Source organism: Aotus nancymaae, unplaced genomic scaffold (genome assembly GCF_030222135.1).
Source record: "Aotus nancymaae isolate 86718 unplaced genomic scaffold, 86718_ANA_hifiasm-v0.15.2.pri h1tg000014l, whole genome shotgun sequence".
NCBI lineage: Eukaryota > Metazoa > Chordata > Mammalia > Primates > Aotidae > Aotus > Aotus nancymaae.
This window is the reverse complement of record NW_026988425.1, coordinates 71,021,163-71,026,733: the sequence shown is the minus strand read 5'-3', so window position 1 is coordinate 71,026,733 and position 5,571 is coordinate 71,021,163. Positions and strand designations below refer to the sequence as shown.

The window sequence follows — 5,571 nt, the reverse complement described above, 5'->3', positions numbered from 1 at the left end:
ATATTTACTGTTGGAGCGGGGAGCTGTGTTTCTCGGTTCAGACTGTGCTGAGACATAATCTTCATTATTGGTCTGAAGATAATAAAAGGAGGCAGGGTCATCTTGAAGAGTACAAATCAGGTGAGGCTTTGGCAGGGTTCCCAGGCAAAGGGCATCTGCTCTAGTCTGCAAGAGGACAGAATTCAGAGAAGCCTGAGAGTTTGCGTCTCAGGTTTGTGCATCCAAATATGCCTAAATCAAATCTCAGAGTCTTTCTTTTTCTATCAGAGACCTAACTTTTACCATAAAAGACTTGTTGGCATTTCCACCCTTTCGGCTGTCTGAGCAGCAGCATGGTGGTTGGCAAGAATAAGCACCTTACAAAGGCAGCCAAAAGGGAGCCTGGAAGAAAGTGCTTGATCCGTTTTCTAAGAAAAATTGGTGTCAGGTGAAAGCACCTGCTGTGTTCAATAGAAGAAATACTGGAAAGACGCTAGTCATCAGGATCCAAGGAACCAAAACGGCATCTGATGGCCTCAAGGGTCATATGTTTGAAATGAGTCTTGCTGATTTGCAGAATAATGAAGTTGGATTTACAAAATTTAAGCTGATTACTAAAGACGTTTGGGCAAAAACTGCCTGACCAACTTCCATGGCATGAATCTTATCCATGACAAAATATGCTCCATGGTCAAAAAATGGCAGACAATGAAGCTCATGTCAGTGTCGACACTACCAATGGTTACTTACTTGCTTCGTCTGTTCTGCGTTGGTTTCACTAAAAAACACAACAATCAGATACAGAAGATGTCTTATGCTCAGTACTAGCAGGTCTGCCAAATCCATAAGATGATGGAAATCATGACTGAGAGGTGCAGACAAATGACTTGAAAGAAGTGGTCAATAAATTGATTCCAGACAGCATTGAAAAGACACAGAAAAGGCTTGCTCATCTATTTATCCTCTCCATGATGTCTTCGTTAGAAAAGTGAAAATGCTGAAGAAGCCCAAGTTTGAATTGGGAAAACCCACGGAGCTTCATGGTGAAGGCAGTAGTTCTGGAAAAGCCACTGCAGATGAGACAGGTGCTAAAGTTGAACGAGCTGATGGATATGAACCACCAGTCCAAGAATCTGTTTAAAGTTCAGACTTACAATAGTGGCAAATAAAAAGTCCTATTTGTTAAAAGAAAAAAAAAAAGGTCTGTTGAAGCCGTGAGTTAACTGTCCTTTGCAGCTCTGTCACCCTTACAATCAGATCCTGGGACCGATTTTAACCACATTCTACCCTACAACAGCTAGAGGCCTCTGGTTTTCACAGCATACCTCAGTTGATACTTAGCTAACCTGAATCATTTGTTTGTCAAGACATTCAAAGAGTTAATAAAATCTGACCAGTTCCCAAATCTTTGAATTTTATTGCCCCAATTTCATTCAAGTGTCAAAGTTGTGACATAACCCAATGTGTCACCTTTTACCTGTACCTGTGCAGGTGACAGTCTTGGTGATTGTGATGTTACTGCATGCCCAGATTATCAGCAGTGCACTCCAAAATCCCAGCCTAAGAGTCTGATTTTTAAAACCACTGTTACCAACTCTCATAGCTTGGTTCTCCTGCAGGGAGAATCTGAGACAAAGGTCATATCAGGTAGTTTACTTGGGAGTGATACCAAGGAGCAAGAGTGAGGAACCAGGGGAATAAGACCAGGGGAGAGGGAAACCGGTAGAAGGGAACAATGTGTAAGAATGCTGGCCTCATCCACTCCCAGTAAGACTAACATATGATCTGGTTTTGATATTTTAATAAACATGTCTTTCTTAGGTAATTTTGAATTTGAATTTTTAATGTTACAATATTTTTCTCATGTTTACAAATTTTTATTCCATTTGTGGTTTTTCTTTCCTGTCCTTTGTTCATATTATTAAGATCCAGGGTTGGTTTTTAAAAAATGTATCTTGGGATGTGCATAGTAGCTCATGCCTGTAATCCTAGCATTCTGGGAGGACAAGGCGGGAGGATCACTTGAGCCCAGGAATTCAAGACCAGCCTGGCCTGGTCTTGATAAAGGTTTTCATAAAAACCCCATCTTTATGAAAAATAAAAAATCTAGCTGGGTATGGTGGCATGCGTCTATGGTCCTACCTACTCCAGGGGCTAAAGTGAGAGGATCACTTTAACCTGGGAAGTCAAGGCTGCAGCAAGCAGTGACCACACCACCTCACTCCATCCTGGGTGAGAAGGTGAGATCCTGTCTCAAAAAATAAATAAATAAAAGAATATATCTTAAAATAGCCATTTTCATATATATATATGAAATGGCTATTTTAAGATATATTTAAGATCTTTCTCTCTCTCTCTCTCTGAGAGAGAGAGAGAGAGAGAGAGAGAGAGAGAGAGACAAAGTCTTACTCTGTTGCCCAGGCTGGAGCTATATATATCTATCTATATATATATCTATATATATATATCTATAGAGAGAGAGAGAGAGCCAGACAGACAGACAGACAAAGTCTTACTCTGTTGCCCAGGCTGGAGATACACACACACACACACACACACACACACACACACACACACGAGAGAGAGAGAGACAAAGTCTTACTCTGTTGCCTAGGCTGGAGATATATATATATATATATATATATATATATATATATGGAGAGAGAGAGAGAGAGAGAGAGAGAGAGAGAGAGAGAGAGACAGACAGACAGACAAAGTGTTACTCTGTTGCCTAGGCTGGAGATATATATATATACCCACCACTGGAGGCAGAAGCAATAACTTTCCATGGATCTCTTCACCAGCTCTCTTTTATGATCTCTGGTTAATTACTTCTCTATGATCCCCTAGTAATTCCTTTCTGGATGTTTATTTCCCCTTCTTCTCCTAGAATTGGGGAACGTCTAATTCCTATAATAAATTATCTATTTTATATTAAAAAAAAAATATATATATATATATATAGAGAGAGAGAGAGAGAGACAGACAGACAAAGTCTTACTCTGTTGCCCAGGCTGGAGTGCAGTGGTGTGATCTCAGCTCACTGTAACCTCCACCTCCTGGGTTCAAGCAATTCTCCTGCCTCAGCCTCCTGAGTAGCTGGGACTACAGGCATGTAATACCACTCCAGCTAATTTTTGTATTTTTTGGTAGAAACAGGTTTCACCATGTTGCCAGATTGGTCTCAAACTCCTGGCCTCAAGTGATCTGCTTGCCTCGGCCTCCCAAAGTACTGGGATTACAGGCATGAGCCACTGTGCCTGACCCTCAGTCATGATTCGATTATATCTACTTTATAATTTATAATTTGATTATATATACTTTCAATTTATAATTTGATTATATTTACTAGTGATTCCTTAATAAAGAGGTGGAAAAGAAAGAAAACCAGTATTTCCTGAACAACACTAAGATCTTCACATGGATTATGTCACTTAATCCTCCCAATGCTCATATGCAGTAGGTTCTATTGTTATTCCCATTTTACAGATGAGGAATAAGAGGTTCAGAGAAATTAAGTAATCATTCAGGATAACATGCTAGTAAGTGGCAGAGCTGGATCAAACCCAGGCCTAGGATTCTGAACATTCTTTGATCTGTTGCCCAGGCTGGTCTGAAGCCATCCTTCTGGCTCAGTCTCCCAAAGGACTGGGCTTACAGGTGTGGGCCACCAAGAGTGTAATAAAATGTATTTAGCCAGCCCTCCATTCACAGACAATTAGGTGTTCAGTCTTTCCTATTAACAAACAGTGGGATAAAGAACACCCTTATACATAGTTTATTTCACATGTGTACAAGAATATCTGTACTTTACATTCCTAAGAGTGAAATTTCTGAACCTAAGTGATGGTGCAATTAGAATTTAGATAGGTGTTTTCCAAACTGCCTTCCAGAAAGTTGGATATATTTACACTTCTACCAACAATAAGACAGTACCTGTCTCTGGAGCCCCTATCTGATTTTTTATCTGTGCCAGTTTAACAAGTGAAGATAGTATTTTATTATAGTTTCAATTTATATTTCTTATATTTTGTGCAAGGGTGATCATGGGTTTTTGGTCTTTTTCTTAATGACTTGCAGGAGCTCTTTATACGTTAAAGGATTTTCCCCTTTACTTCTAATTTGAACTGCACATTTTTTCCCCAGTGTGTCGTTTTTCTTCTAATTCTGCCTATGCAGAGGGGTTGCAATGCAGAAATTTTTTTCTTTTCATGTAATCAAGTTTGTCAGTCTTGTCTTTTATAGTTTCTGAGCCTTGTATCTCTATACTCCTAGATTACAAAAAAATAAAAGTGTCCTTTATTTCTTCTAGTAGCCTGAGCAACAGAGTGAAGAATGTTTAGGCTGTTTCATTGTACTCTGACTATTTGTATTAGTATGTCAATACCACACAGTTTTTCTTATTATATTTTGATAATATGTTTTATTATCTGGTGAGGCTTATGCCCTGATCACTTTTCTTTCTCAAAATAGCAATATTTCAACTATCTAGAATTTATTTTTTTCAGATGGTTACCCAGTTGTCTCAATATAATTTTTAAAATGAGAATTTTTTCCCTACTGAATTGAAATGCCAACTGACTCTATACTGAATTTCTGTTTTATACTAGCACTTTGGGAGACTGAGGCAGGAGGATCACTTCAAGGCAGCCTGGGAAACAGGGCAAAGAATGTTTAGGCTGTTTCATTGTACTCTATGACTATTTGTATTAATATATCAATACCACACAGTTTTTTTTATTATATTTTGATAATATGTTTTATATATTATCTGTTAAGGCTTATGCCCTGATCATTTTTCTTTTTCAAAATGGCAACTTTGTTTATTTTTAATTTAAATGTGGTGCTGGGCCCATGCTTAAGGGAAAGACCTGGCTCTCCAACCTTGCTTATGTGTTCTTCCCCGGCCCCAGTCCTTAGGGTCAGGTTCTTTATGACCTTGTTCTCTGCACATTCAGAAGATGGTTTAGTAGAAATGTGAGCCCCTGACTCAGCACAGTGGCTTACTTCTGCAATCCCAGCACTTTGGAAGGCTGAGGCAGGAGAATCTCTTGAGTCCAGGTGTTCGATACCAGCCTGGGCAAACATAATGAGACCTCGTCTCTACAAAAAATGAACAAAATTAGCCAGGCATGGTGGTGTGCACCTGTAGTCCCAACTACTTAGGAGGCTGAGGCAGGAGGATCGCTTGAACCCAGGCTATAAAGGCTGCAGTGAGCCGAGATCTCACCACTGCACTGTAGCCTGGGCAACAGTGCAAGACCCTGTCTCCAAAAAGAAAAAAAAGAAAGAAAGAAAAAAGGAAATCTGAGCCCCCTTTATCCATTTCCCTTCACTGAGGGCTTCTTCTTAAAGGCCTTTACCAATAGTGTTTCTAAGTCCTAGGGGGATCTACCCTCCCCTGGACCAGGCACAGGGCTTCTTAAAGTACGTCTGTTGTTCCAGTTCTCAGAATAAGTTCTGAGGTTTGATGTTTTTCTCCAACTAATGTCAAATAGCAGGCCTGTAATTTTCCCAAATTTAAGAGTATTTTCCCCTGGCCTCCTGGCTGGCTCAGACTTGTGAAAATATTCTCAATTTCAACTTCACTTC

The 5,571-nt window shown here is 39.7% G+C and overlaps 1 pseudogene; it reads left to right on the top strand.

Annotated features, from left to right (window-relative positions):
* The first annotated feature begins 332 nt into the window (after positions 1 to 332).
* Positions 333 to 1,144, top strand: LOC105723841 (small ribosomal subunit protein eS1-like; annotated as a pseudogene).
* The last annotated feature ends 4,427 nt before the right edge of the window (positions 1,145 to 5,571 follow it).